This window comes from Cupressus sempervirens, chromosome 3, assembly GCF_028749045.1.
Source record: "Cupressus sempervirens isolate cs-2001-9-10 chromosome 3, ASM2874904v1, whole genome shotgun sequence".
In the NCBI taxonomy this organism is placed as follows: domain Eukaryota; kingdom Viridiplantae; phylum Streptophyta; class Pinopsida; order Cupressales; family Cupressaceae; genus Cupressus; species Cupressus sempervirens.
Genome location: NC_143120.1, coordinates 93,505,862 through 93,521,609, shown reverse-complemented (window position 1 = coordinate 93,521,609; position 15,748 = coordinate 93,505,862). Strand labels below are relative to the sequence as shown.

General features: G+C 33.4%; 2 non-coding genes across 2 annotated transcripts; one reads left to right on the top strand and one right to left on the bottom strand.

Annotated features, from left to right (window-relative positions):
• The first annotated feature begins 5,203 nt into the window (after positions 1-5,203).
• Positions 5,204-5,277, top strand: TRNAN-GUU (transfer RNA asparagine (anticodon GUU)). Its single transcript has one exon. It is a non-coding gene; the product is annotated as a tRNA-Asn (tRNA).
• A 2,816-nt stretch (positions 5,278-8,093) lies between these two features.
• Positions 8,094-8,173, bottom strand: TRNAL-UAG (transfer RNA leucine (anticodon UAG)). Its single transcript has one exon. It is a non-coding gene; the product is annotated as a tRNA-Leu (tRNA).
• Between the last annotated feature and the right edge of the window lie 7,575 nt (positions 8,174-15,748).

The following is a 15,748-nucleotide window of genomic DNA, read 5'->3' as shown; positions in this document are numbered from 1 at the left end:
GTGTTATTGAGTTTTAAAGATTAAGCAAAGAGTAGAATTGCATAGCATAAGAAAAACCCACAAGTACATACAAACAATAATTATGTAGAATAAGAAACATATTTTTAATGAAAAGGTTGAAGAGTATGATCAACTAAGTTAGTTAGGATTTAAAATTGATGTGCAAAGGTAGTTTGAATGACATGCTAATTAATAAGTATTTGGTAATGAAGCATATGCTCATGCACTCAAGGGGAATAGGGTAAAGTTGGATTGCAACACAATAAGTAATGTTTTCATTGATTATGGTGATGGAATCAAAAAATTCAAGCTATGAGATCTTATGATAAAAATGGTATTGTATACTTAGAATGTTATCATTAGAGAGGTCTAAAATAATTTTTTGTATTGAAGAAGATTTGAATTCAACACCATCAAGGTGCCTACACCATGGACTTTTCCATTGAGCCATGTGCCTTTTGACATTTTAGATGTTCTTTATTGTTGAACAACTTGATGGAAGTAAAAACTCTCAATGAAATCATTACTAAATTTTGAGATCAAACTATGCCTAAGGTTGAACCAAAAGTTTAGGTTGATTTCAAGAGTAACCTCTTATATGGATTTCTCAATAAATTTTAAGGAATAACATCCACCTCAACTTGGAAGGATCTATCCACTTGGCAAAGGAAAAAAACCAAAGAGGTGTATTCTTTTCTTGAATTTAATATGCATTTTTCCTTGACTACTAACACTATTGAACCATAAGCCATGACTTGAACAATGAAGATGGATAATAAAGAGTCCTAAAAGTTGTTCATCAATGATGAGATGTCCTTTTCAATGAAAAATATGTCAATTACGAGGTTTTTCAATTGCTAGAGGATATAAATCCTACTTATTGCAAATGGGTCTTGAAGAAATTTTTTTGTTTTGATTACAATGTTCAAACTTAAAAAGCAAGATTAATTATGAAGGAATACTCTAAAGTCAAGGGAATCAATTACAATGCACTTTTCTCTCTTTGAATTGACACATTCTGATCCATTTGTTTATTCTTAACATCTACATTGATTTTTAATCTTAAAATTAAACAAATGGGTGTTAAGATAACATTTCTATATGATATTTCGTAAGTCCCACGCAACTATTTTTCTCATTTCCTGCTCCTTTGGCATTTTGAATTTTGTTGTGTGGGAATGGTCCCTAAGGGTCGAGCCTGGCCCCAAAATCTTGCTCGAACCTACAACTTGTTCTGACCTCATCTGGGGTAACATAGGGAAGTGTTGATGTTGATCATTTTGATGGTGGGGTGTCGAAGGAGTCAATGGTGGCATCATTTGTGGGTTAGGAGGATAAAATGAGTCATTCTATGGCTCTTGGATGGAAGGATGTGGTCCTTGGAGAGAAGACGACTCATGTCCTGCTAGAAGCTCCCAAGGTTATCAATGGTGAAGAGGGAGTGGAAATTGTTGTTCCAGATAGCCTGGTTGATAGTGTGTCTACCAACCTGAAACTTTACCTGATTGAAAGGTTTGTATCCTTTCACCCATCAATAGAGATGATCAGGAAGTGGGTAAGCCAGAGATGGAAGTTTAAGGGGACCCAAAGATTAATATATTTTGGTGGACCACCATTCACAGGAAAATACTCACTATTGATAACCTTTTAAAAAGGGGTTTTCAATTACCCAATAGATGCTATTTGTGTAAGAAAGAGGAGGAGAATATTACCCATATGTTCTTTCATTGTAGTTATGCTTCTAATGTTTGGGGGAGGCTATTACAGAAGTTGGAGGTGAACTGGTGTTTAACAAGGGTATGGAGCAATTTGTGATGAGTTGGAAAGGCCCTTTTACCCACCCCCACCTTTTCAGTATGTGGAAGGTTATCCCCCACATGTCTGCTGGGGTATTTGGAAGAAGATAAATAATAGTGTGTTCAAGAATAATGATAGAAGTGAGGAGGTCGTTGTGGAAAAGATCTACAAACTCATGGTTGAGAATATGAGTTGCAACAAGTGGTCCCCCCTAACCAGCTAGATGTTAGAGTGGCCATAGGCTAGAATCTAGCAAAGGGGATAATGGAGACTGATAATTCCAATTTGTTGGCAAGGAAAAGGACACAATGGATACCCCCACATGTGAATTGGGTTAAGCTCAATTTTGATGGTGCTGCCAGAAAGGAGGGTTCGGCAGGAGGGGGTATAGTTAAGGATAACAAGGGCAGGATGCTTTTGGTGTATTCTGGATAGCTAGGGAAAGCATCTAACAATATCGTGAACAAGATGGCTCTTTATTGGGGTTTAAAATTGGTGATAAGTGTGGGATGGACAAATGTGGAGATTGAAGGTAATTCAAAAATCATTATAGAAACTGTTAAAGGTAAAATGAAGGAAAGATGGGCTATTAAATGTGTAATAGAAGACATCAGACACCTTTTAGTTATTTTAAATGAGTTTAATATGAATCATATATTTCAGGAGGGAAATAGGGTGGCAGATGGAATGGCAACATTAGGCATAAATGTAAAGGAACTAAGATGTTGGAGAGAATTTAATGCCTTGCCAAATTTGGTAAGAGATTTAGTGAACCAAGAAATTAAGCATGATGAATTCTAGCTGGAGAATTATTTTAAATTTTAGCAACCTGCTACTGAGTTGGTGGATAGGACAAAGTTATGAAGGACAAATGGTAAGGAGTGATGGAGAAGGTACTTGCGATAATAAATTCACATGGCTCAAAAAAGAAAGAATTTTGAAGTTTGAGACGAAAGGTTCTTTAATGATTTTCCTAGGTGTGTTCTCATACGCTAGTAGGAGAAAAAGTTCAAATTTTAAATGGTTTGAGAGTATTGGGAATGATGGAAAAGATTTGGAGAGAGATAGAGGTGGTTGAAATGTGACATTAATTTATACAAGGGACATTGCTATTATTATCAATAATAATGGCCATTATATTCACTTAAAGGCTATTATTTTTCCGCCTAAGTGTGAAGTCATTCTTAACAAGTGCATATGGGTTTGGAAGGAGAAGAGAGTTTTAGGGAAAATTGCAGAGATGGGTGGCAACCTTATGCAAATTGAGCCTTCCATGATAGAGGAGAATACTAGGAAGCTACTGGTGTGGTACATGTTGAAGGAAGGTGGTTTCATTCCTTTCATGGAGGTGCTAAATGGGTACGATGAAAATTGTTCCTGGAAATTTGTCAATTCTTGGGATGACCGAAGAGTCATGACTAATGGTATCTCATTTCATATCTCTGAGGAAGTCATCTCTTTGGTGACTAGTCTAGCTATGAGAGGAAGGAAATGGCAAAAGGCGACAAGGGTGACCAACGAAGCGAGTCTGCAGTGCTTCTTGGATGGAGAGGAACCTATTCAACATAGAGGTGGTTTTATGTGGGAGAAGCTCCCTGAGCCATGGAAGGAGGTCTCTTGATGTTGATGAAGTACCTAACTCTGGAAGGGAGGTATGGCATCTGTTATTATTACCACTTTCCTCTTTTAAACCATTTTTGCCACCATGACTTTATTTCCATTCTGTTCTTTCTGTTGCATGATTTAGTGGATACAATAACTGATGTAAAGGAAAAAATGAGGAAGGGTGTTAATTTTACCATTTTGTATCAAGGGTTAATGTTTTGGTTGTATAAATTTCACCTTGCATTGGTCCCCCCTAGGATTGTCGAGATTGATATTCCTACCCATCCCAACCCCCAACCCCAACTGGTCCCCCTTAGGATAATGGGTCCCAGAGCCCCTACCCCATATCCTTCACCTAGTACGTCCCTTGTTGAGCTGAAATCCACCCCTTGGGAAAAAAAGGGAGATTGGAGAAAGGGAAAGAGAAGGATTTGGAGGACTCGAAGGACGAGGGGAGAGGGGTAGGAGGAGGTTTGACAGGATTGCTAAATCCAATGCTAAAAGAAAACTGAAAGCTGGGGCCTCGTAAGAGGAGTCAAATTCGGAGGACATGATTATCCTAAATGAAGGATGAAAGAGAAGGCATCGAATTTTGGTGAGGGGAGAATGAAGGAGGAGGAAGAGGAGATTTTGGATTCCTTACAGCCAGGCTCATGAGAAGGGATTAAGGAGAAGAAGGAGATGACGCATGTTTCAGCCACCATTGGGGTGGGGTGTGTGGACCTAACTCGGGACTAGTTCCCTGAAACTGTGGATAGAGTGCCCTCCCCTATAATGATTTCCTCCCCTATTAATATTTCTTTGAAGGATATTGCTAAACCCTTGATTGTGCAAGATGTTACTATGGTGTAGGCAGACGACTATCCTTGTGACAAATAGGAGGTCACTATGGAGATTAAGAAGATGACTGGCAATGACAGGTGGGAAAAAATTCATGCACTGGAAGGAAGAATACACCTTTTGACAAAATTTACTATCAAAGTGATGCATGCAACTGCCACCACGCTTCACCTGCTTAAAGACCTAGAGGGTGAACTGCCAAAGGAGAACTCTAAAATGTTGTTTGACTTCCTTGCGAAAGATTGGGCCAATATCCTCCTAGGGAGGAAGGAGGCTAAGAAGCCTTAAGGGCTCTCTCCTTCTGGTTTTTCATGTTTTTTTTGCTGGTTGTTGAACTTCATTGGGTTTAAGGCTTTTATGCCTTTGTTTTTATATGTATGTTATAATACAAGCAGTATGTATGTTATGCCTATTGATACTCTTTTAGTTAAGGTTTTGAACTATGCTTTTGTATTTTAAGTGGTAGGGGGTAGTTTTGGTTGTTGGTAATCAGCTGGTTATTCACCAGTTTGATTGTTTAAGGGCCAACCCCTTAGTTTTGTTTACTTTTAATTCAAAAACATTTCTTAATGATGATTTTAAGTAAGAAATCAATATGACATAACCTAAAGACTAAGTGATAGAAAGTAAGAAGTAATTACTTTGTAGACTTAAAATGATCTACAAGATTTTAAATTGTCTCAAAAATATGATGACAAAATTTGATTCATAATTATTTAAATTGATCATTTATTTATAGAAAAAGATCCATATGTCATCATTTTGTATACTTATAAAAACAATCTTCATTATAGTACTATGAGCTTCATATTTGATCATTTTATTTACTTTATAAAGACTATCTTCATTTCATTGCTATGATTTTGTATTTGCCTCTAAGTTTCATTAAAAATAGAATATTAATATATTTGTTAATCACGCATTTTAGAATTAAATAAACAAATATTTTCAAAATCAGCTAGCTGGAGTAGCTCAGTCGGTTAGAGCGTGTGGCTGTTTACCACAAGGTCGGAGGTTCGACCCCTCCCTCTAGCGTCTTGTTACAGTTGATCGCTGTACTTTTCAAAACTTATTTTGTGGGATGACTGAACTAACATTGTAAAAAGCTTATATTTCTACATTGCGGAAGCAAAATCGTTGTGTTGATAGGCCTATATGATTTTTTTTTTTGAAAATTATAAACTGACAGCTATTGGATTTGAAATCCATCTCCTTTTCGACCACCTCTAACTCTGGTGCCTTACTCTACTCTGAAACATTCTATTGAAAACATTGGGATGATAATATTCTGAAACTTTCATTTCTATTTTAATCGATTTGGATCACCAAATCTAGGACGCCTCAAATAAAGGAACGTGGATTACCAATTTTAATCAATAAAGATAGAAGATGAGTTTCATGTGGTTGAGCTGAAATCTTGCCACCTATGAGCGAGAACAAAAGAGAACTGTTTTTTGGAGGAACAAGTGAACGTATTAGTTGGTTTTCAGGATGAAAGGAAAGAGGTATTAGGGGAGGGCAGTTAAAGGCACGGGTTTAGCTTCTCATAAAAAAACTTACAAAAGATAAAAAAATATTCTGATGTTTTTAATTCGCATCTAGTATCAAATAGAGCAACATTCTAGCCATTCGATTATGAGTTTCTGTGTCTTAATTCAAAAGTGAGCTCCAATCCTTTTATTGATTGAATCATATGAACTCTCCCCTTCCTCACGCCTCCCCTTCCCTTGTCTCTCTTACTCTCTCCCCTTCTCTCCTACTCTCTTGATTCTTTTATTGACTTAACCATATCTACCAAATTGTATTTTTAAGTAAGATTGACAGAAGAAGATCCAAACCAACATGCAACTTAAAGATTTTACAGAAGAAGATCATAAGTAACATTTATTTCACTCTCTGGTCGGCCTGAGTTGTTTTCCCACCTGAAAACTTGTATAAAAGGAGGTTTGGGGGTTTCATTTTCACATCCACACTCTTCGTGTTCATGCATTTAGAAGACATCCACAAACAAGCAAGGAAGCAATCAAGACATTCTTCTTCAAGCATCTTCAAGCATTCAAGTCTAATTATCTCCTTTTTGCACTAAACTTCTTCATTCAAGGTGGTAGTGGAATTTGACTCTAAAGATAATATCTACCTATTCCATTCAATTTCTTCTATTATTTATCATAGCATGTCACATACATTCTTATTGATGAAGTTTTAGCTTCTTTGATTTCCTCTTGGTTTCTTTGAGTCAAGGCGATTCCATTTACGTACTTGATCACATATCAAATGCAATTGCATCTATGAAGATAATTGTATCTTTCATTTGATATTATTCAGTCTTATCACATGCAAATATTTCCTTTACCAATTACATTTCAATTCAAATTTGATTCATCGAGCTAGGGCTTGACCAAAGCAAGCCCTCATCCAACAAACAATAAAAATCCTTCCTTTTTTGTGTGTAGGAGCAGGATAGCATAATTTTGCAGGTGGATTTGAAAATCACTCCTTGAAATTTTTTTAGAAAAGTTGGTTCGATTTTGTTATAGTGCCCCACATCAATCTGACAAGAAATCGACCCTTCAAATAGACTAAGATCCTGTTGCTTTTCTGAAAAAAATAATTATTTTTATTAAAAACCTAACAATTTTAAATGAACAATATAAATAAAATAAACATATGTCAAACTAATAAATCAAGAAAAATTAAAAATATGGAAACTCTAAAGATCATATTTGTAGCTAAAGCGTAAGACATTATGTTGTCATTCAACACTAACAGTCATCTCTAAAGTTGGACTGGTGAGAAATCAATTTATTTTCTAGGTTTCCTCTTTGGATTTGATCCGCCTAGATAGCAAAGAATGCTATTCTAATGTGGGAGACTGAGAAATTGAGCTCATCAAATTTGGGTTATAAATATTCTTGCCTTCTGATCTGGGTTGCTGAGGAGTCTTGGTTTTTTCCTTTTGGGTTTCTTCTACCTTGCTCAGAAACCGTGCTGTTTCACATTGGTAGTTGAAGATTTATGTCTTAGCGAAGGTCACCACAGAGACATTTTAGCGAAGGTCACCACAGAGACATTTTAGCGACCGTGGATGAAACCTCCCCATTCTGCCATTCAGAAATGCCATGAAGTTGGAGTAATAGAGGATGCCATGAAGCTAACCAAAAAAGATCTTTAATTTCAAAAAATGAAAATTTATCCCAGAATCCTAGGTGTCACTGTCAATATGTTTTTCAGCATTTGATATTACAGTGCTGCAGTCATCAATTGCAAGATAATGTGTGTGTAACGGATTCAACACAGAGTTCCTCTATCATACACATCCAAAAGTATGATTTTGCTTCACTAGTTCTACCTAAGGCTCCTGCGTCTTACAACACAAATTGCAAACTCTGAAAGCGCTAACATTTATGATGCTATATTGGTTGAGATTGTCCTCTACCATTATATGTCCATAAGCTTTACAAGACCTGGCGAGCTTGGAATTCAAACAGTAGAAAGAGTGAGCAAACTGGGGTCAATGGAGACATTATGACCATGAGCAACAGAGATTAGAGTTGCATAGCCAATCAGATGGGAATGACTGTCAATAACAGAAGTAGATGTCAGTAGCCATTAAAAAATCAATGTTTAGCATGGTCTAAATTGTCACTATGACATGCAACTGTGAGATTTGTGCACCAGATCTGAAGGTTGGTCCTTACCTCCTTTCTACAAGGGCTCAAAGGTTCTGCTATGCATTTATCTCACTAATACATTACAAAGTATATGGGGAAGATATACATTAAGGTGGATGCTTATCGCTGGATGTAAACATTCCGTGCATTAATACACAGTTCATAAGTTAATACAAAAAATGACAGCTGTGGGATTTGAACCCACGCCCTTTCGGACCAGAGCCTAAATCTGGCGCCTTAGACCACTCGGCCAAACTGTCGCGATGGAAGTAGCAATTTTTTTCTCTTACTTCTCGGAAAGAATCCTATACCGATGTGGAAGTGCTGTGCTCTCCAAATTTGGGTTTAGGTTCGTAAGAAGTTTTGGGCTGATTCATATTGGTAGTTGAACATTCATTTCTCTGGATTTGGGCTGTCAAGACAGTTTGCTGTGTTTGTTCTTTTAAATTTTCATTTTCGAATAACATGATTGAAACACCTTCTAAGTACCTTGGATTTGAAACATTAACAACCCCTGCTCTTGCCCCAATAGTATTAAAGATGTGGTGATAAGTGATTGAGCTACTCTTGTTTTAGTCCATTTTTGATGACTCCCACATGGTCACTAGAAAGAGAGAGTGTTCAGCATTTTTTATTGTTCAATGGTATATATGGTTGTTTAGTTAAAATAAAGGGGCTGGCCCTATACAACAGTGGTGAAACTATTACTAGAAAATCAGTAGATAACCAAACAGACCCTTTAATGAATTACATAAAAAACAAAAGTAAAATAAAGGTACTAGAGTTTATGCTCTTAAAATTAACAAAGTTTAGCAAATTAACAAAAGCCATGTAGGTGGTTGTTGTTGGTGCAAGTTATCTAGATTGTGCAAGAGAATGACATAGAACAGCTAAGAGTATCATTTTGTGATTGTATTACACAAAATTATATAGAAAATAAAACAATAGAATAAAAAATAGAAATGTTGATCTTGTAACTTGTTATTTATGATTAGTGATGCTAATTACAAATATATAGAGTCATATGACTTCATCTTGTAATTATGCTAATTGGCACTTAATACATCTACAATCTTAATTGATTCATTTTCTAACTTTCTATTTGTTGGAGTGTTAAATTCCAACAAAATTATGTTTAAGAGTTTTCAACTAATTTTTGACATTTTTTTCTAGGATCACTTTGTCGTGCGCTTTTTGCTTAGCATTTTTTAATATACATGTGACTATATGGCTCGGGTTAATTTGAGAAATTTTAACTATCTACAGTAGGTTTTTGTTAGTGACAAATATATTCTCTAAGATTGCTTTTTCAGATTGATTTTGCTTGGCATCTTAATTTTATATAAAATTGGCACATGAAAATGATATTTTAGCTAATACGAGTTTGTCACTTTTATACAAGCTATATAATATTCTATGATTTGAAAGGTGTCACATAGTGAGAATGTCATCTAAGAGTAATTAGGTCCTCTTTTATAGTTGAGAAACTTTATAGGAGTACAAAGTCTCACACTCAATGTTAAATTACAAGTTTGGGATAATTTGAAGAAAAGCCTAGCAAAGATTCTTGAAATTGTTTGAAAGAATAACCTCAAGCTCAATCTTCGAGGGGGTCCAAGTGGTAAAGAAATACTCGAGAGGGATATAGTTCACTTGATTTTATATGCATTTTTTCCTACGTTAATATTATTGAGCTATGAATTATGACTTGAGCAATAGAGATGGATAATAACAAGTCTTGAACATATAATTATAGCTTCTAGGTCTAATTTGGTGCAAAACAATTGACATCAATAGTTTAGATCACACTCAATGGTTCATCGTGAGGATGTAAGAGAGTTTAAAGAGAGAAATTTCTTCATTAGACCTTAAATGAGTAACCTAATAGGAGTACAAAGTCTCAGTGAATTTACAACTCAAAACTTGGACAGGTGCATCTAAGATTAACTAAAATTTTAGGATGGGTTTGATGCAAATCCTAATATAGATTCCTCAAAGAGTTTAAAGGAGTAACCTCCATCACAATTTCCAAGGAGATGCATTTAATAAAGAACAACACCAAAAAGGTACATATAGTTCACTTTATTTTATATGCATTTTTTTCATGGTCATATTTATAATATTGGCCCATGAGTTAAAACTTGAGCGGTGTAGATGAAAAATAATGAGTCTTAAATGATGACCATTAGACCTTTTTATATAGTTGAGCACCCTAATAGGAGTACACAAAGTTAATCGAATTACAATTGAAAAATAGAACAACTACACCTAAGATTAAATAAATGTTTTAAATCATTTTGATGAAAGGACTAGTATAAATTCATCAAAAAAGTTATAAGAATAAAATCTCCACTAAAATCTTTGAGGATATCCATTTGATAAAGGAAAAACCAAAGTGGTATGAGGTTCACTTAATTTGATATACAACTCTACCTTGATTAAGTTAACAATATCAAGACACGAGCTACGTTGAGAAATGGAGATGGATGCTAATGAGTCCGATAATTTGGCCATGTCTTCTTTAAAGAAAAAATGATAGAGAGAGCTAATTCAATTGCTATGGATGTAAATCCTATTAGATGTAAATGGGTCTTTAAAAAGAAATTTGGATTAAATGACAATGTTAAAAAATAAAAGGCTAGATTGATTATAAAAGGAAACTCTTAAATTAAGGGAATCAATCACAATAAGATATATGTTCACTAACAAAGCTAACATCTATTTGTTTATTCTTAACATACGTAACATCTTTTTCTCTTAAGATTAAAAATTAATACAAGAAGATAGCTTCTCTATATTGTTAATTGAAGAATGAAATATACATGACAGTAAAGTACTTTTAAAAATGTGATATCAAAAAGAATTTATATGTTTGAAATTATAATCTGTAAAACCTAAATTTTATCAGCATACTTAAATAAGGATGTTGTTCATTTCATTATTATTGTTATGCTAATATTTAATAATAATAAATAAATGATTTAAAATTTGAATCTTAGCTTTCATTATAATTTAACATGAAAGCCTTGGAATCTTCCAAGTAAATTGATAACTAATATAGACTCATTTGGCATCATGCACTTTTATGTGAATAATAGGGGAAGGCACAAATGACACTTATGCTCACTCAGTTCTTCTATTACTAACTTTAAAGGAGCCAAAAAAGATGATTACTAAATGTCTTATAATAAATATGTCATGTCCCAATAGATTTTCAGTGTATCTTAGTAGTGAATATCATTGAACAATTATTGGGATATTTATTCATATGTATTGATACTTATTGAACAACTACTAAGACATTTGTGCATAAGTATTGATAATTTTTTAGGTGGGTGTAGTAGATGTTGGCATAGTTAAAGAAGATTATAAATTAGAGAAATATTGTGTAGGTTTGGTTCTTAAGAGGTCAGTTATAATGTTGTTATTAATGCTTTCCTTGTGTTGGTTGACAATTTGTCAAGTGAACTAGTAAAATGCAAAAATAGGTGAATCCAATGCTACGACAATGTTGGAAATTTGAATCAAGGTGTGAAACACAAATGGGAGACTCAAATATGACTCTAGATGTTGTGTGTTGGATAACATATGCTAGAAAAAAGTGTAGAGAGATTTATGACCAATTAAAGAATGACATTACAACTAGTTGACCAACTAGTGATAGAAAATGAATGATTTGATTGGTGGATAGATAATGTATGTTAATTTAGGTGTTGTGGTTCAGTCTACAATGTCTATACATAAGGTATTTGAGTTATATTGAAATAGCATGATCAATGTTGTACCAAAAGACAATTTTAATAGATTGATGATTATCCTATAAAGAATTGATAGTAGAGTATTTAGAAAAGTTGATGTTAATTCCTAACTTGTGAAGATTTGGTTGGTAATGGTGAACCTTTTTGTGCTCTAGGTGTTGTGGTGATGTGGTTGAATGATGTGTAATGGTGAGATGGCCTTGCATCAATTAGGGTGATCAAATTTCTCAAAGTCATGGAACATTGGAAGCATGTTAGAAAAAGGTGAAAAGGTTTGAGTGTTCTTGGTCAAATCGATGCATGATTATATTTGTAGGTTGATAGAGTTTTGCAAATGATGAATTAGGGTTTTATCAATTTTTTTAGAAGACTATAGATTACATTCAAATGTAATACATTTTATTTAAGGAAATCACCACCCTTGCAAGTGATACATATTATTTAAGGCAATCACCACCCTTGCAAGTGCAAAATGCATTTATAATTAGTTTGATGAATTGGTGAAGTTGTAGATCGTAAATGTTGGGTGTCATCTTGAGAAATGTGTAGATTGTTTGCAAGAGAAGTAGAAGTTATGCTTAATTGGGTATGTACAAGAAAAGGAGAAGTGTCGCTCTCAAATTATTTCATTTTTTGAATCCTAACAAGAATTGGGTCAATCTTAATAGGGTGAGAAGAATTCTAATAGGTCTTATGTTAAGTCTCGTAATAGGGTGGCTCATTAATTTGAGTTTATAATCCTTTAACAAGGTTTCTCCTAACAATGTAAACCTTCTAACAAGCTATAGGAAAACCCCTTAATTAGGTGAATCCTAATAAGGTGTTCTCTTCATTGGGCATCATTGTAAGCTCCTAAGAGAGCTAAGATTTTAATTAGAATTACTATAGAAGAGTGAAAATATTTTTGGGTATTAACTTCCACTATAGGTTTTCCCTCTAACCTAGGGTTTCAACATGAAAAATGTTGGTTTTCTTGTATTACTTGTGTAGATGGCTTCATTTTATTCATTGTTTATTGCTTATTGAAAATATTTGATTTGGGATACATAGTTAATAAATGTTTGAATTTGGTAAATTATTGATTCATCCACCCCTACCCACTTAGTAATCTTGGACCTTATAATATTAACAATATTTTTTAATGACCACTTTTTAATACTTAATGTGCATAATTGATCCAACAAGATACATCATAATTACAAGTAAGTGAGAACAATAGAACACTAGATATTATAAGTAATTAAGTTACATATAGAGACACCAAAAAAATTATGAAATTCTAATAATCTAGTTTAGAATTTGTGTGTGTGTGAAGCTAGCTATAACTACTAAAGTGTGCTTCAGTTATAGATTGCTATAAAATTATACAACACAATTATGCAATTTCATAAAAATAGTTTTTTTTCATGTTTTCTATTTTAAATTCAGAATTTTATTTCTCAAATGTGGGAGTATTTTCAGCCAGATTAATTTGGTTAGTTAGAGCATGTGACTGTTAAATTTCTTGATTCTTTTGGTTTTCTTACTCAATTATTGAGATCAAAGAATTATTTCTAGTGATAGAGAACAAGGTTTTTCAATGAAGTGTAGTGGCATTCATATCACACATAAAAAATAATTAAAATACTTTGTTTAGAGAAATGGAATTGAATAAAATAGAAAATATTTTGATCACAATCTATGTTATTCTTGAGTTTGATAACCTAATTCAATCATTCATGCTATCAATAAAATGGTAAAGAGATGATGAGTTGAATGGAATTTGAACTATGGGATTTGAACCTATGCCCTTTTTCGATTGGAGCCTAAGTTTGATGCCTAAGATGACTTAGACAAACTATTAGTACTAAACCATGGACAAAAATAACAATTACATGCAAATATAACCAATATTAAAAAATTATAGATCACACAAAAAAGAACACAAGACACCAAGATTTAACATGGTTCACCCAAACCTTGGGCTATGTACACCAAATAGCAAGTCTAATATTTTACGATCTAGTGATTACAACTTGATTACAATCTGTAATCCCTTACAGCTCAATACTGCCGTAAGAACCAATTTTTGCATCACCTTATGAAACACACCCTAACCCTAAGCCCTTTTATACAAATATTTTTACCATTTTATAATTATAATTAATAATTACATGTCGGCCCAAAATCTCGATAAAATAGGGCCAAAATTTTTTTTTTCCATAAAGAATTTATGAAGTATGCATAGTACTTTCTTGATCAATCACCACAAACTAACACAAACTATGGAATTAATAAGCATACTTTGGGTCAGTCCATAAAATGTTTTAACTAGCAATATAATCATATTTTATAACTCTTTCCTTTAAAAATGTTTGGAAGTAGGAACCAAACATATTTTACTTTGGGCCAATACATAAAATGTTTTAACTAGCAATATGATCACATTTTTTAACTCTTTCCTTTAAAAATCTTTGGAAGTAGGATCCAATCATATTTTGTAAAAGAAAGAGATAATGCATTTGGGCAATAGAGTTTAATTTGCATAGAGAGTTTGATAGGAATAATAATACTTTCATTTTTATATTCATACTCCCTCTCCAATAGACTACTTCCATTTTTAACATTGTATTCCACTATCTTTAACCCATTCCAAATGATGGTGGTATATGAACTCTTAAGAAAACATTGTATCCACCCTATTAGTCCTCCTAAAATAGAAGTTTAATGTCTCATATTAAATAATTGAAATTATTAATGACACATAGCTTCTTTTAAAACACAATACTTTTGACCCTTGTGTAGTATCTCTTGTGGTGAGAATGTTTCCTCCCTCATTGTTGACTAGATACTTGGGCTGAAAGATTTTGGTCATCTCTAGAATTGGTTCCTTAAATATTTTTTGTACTAATTTTGCTTCTAAGTGTCTCGTTTTCAAGAGTTCATTTTATAGTGCCCATGCTTCCTACTTATTTCAGTTTACATACCTTGACATAAGTGATTTAAGGTCTCTTAGTTTTTTTTCTAGTGGTCCTTGTCAAATAAAATTCTAATTTGTTAGTCCAATTTTTCTTATCTCTTATTGAGAGGGATACATGAGATCATATAGATGAGAATGGCAAATATTGTTTTATTTAATATGGTGATTTTGTCATTTTAAAATGACCATCTAACTTTCCACAAAGCCAAGAAATTTGACATTTTAACTTCAAATAGATCATTTTGCTTACTCATCCTTAAATTATTATTCAAATGAAGCCTAAGATAGAAGCAAGGAAGTTATATTATCTGTAAGCTAAGAGACCTAATAGTCTCTTATTCCTTTCTAGCTAAGTGAAGAAGAAATGAATCTTTAATATAGATGAATCCTTACTCACTTCCTCTACCAAGCCTTCAGTGTATGGGTTCAAATTTTCATTTATGACAATTTATTCATGCCTATTTTTTGCCCCAAAAGTTATTGTGTCATCTACAAGTTGATGATGGGAGAGACAAGGTAATTTGTAAGTTATTAGGATCCACACAACTTATGACCTAACTAAAAGTTCTTCCTAAACTTAAGTCATAATTATGAAAAGGAATGTCGAGAGAAGGTTTCCCCATTAGATATCTCTTTAGACCTTAAAGAAGCATTTAGGAGAGTTGTTGACCAACATTGAATAACTTAGACTAGCAATGTTGTTGAAGCTCTAATCTAACCATCTTTCTATTCATTATAAAGGCTTCTAATATTTTCAATAGGAACTTCTAGTTTATAGTATCACATGTCTTCTTGGAAAAGGGGGCCTTAGGTACATCAAACCTTATACAATGACACAAGCCACATTGAGACTTGTATTAAGACAAAATATGAGGCAGGTTCTCAAACATTGTCTTAGTTTAGAAAACTAGTTTTTAAAAGACTATGTAGTGACAAAATGATATGGATCCAATTGTTGAGAAGGGCTTTGAGATGTTAAGTGGAAATATTATAGAATGGTCAATTGGTTTCTCTCTCTTCGATTTTGTAAATAGTGTATATATGCAAAAATAAATTATATTTAATTTTGTTCAGTTTTTCATAAATGTTTTTAGACTTTGGATATTATTCACAATAAT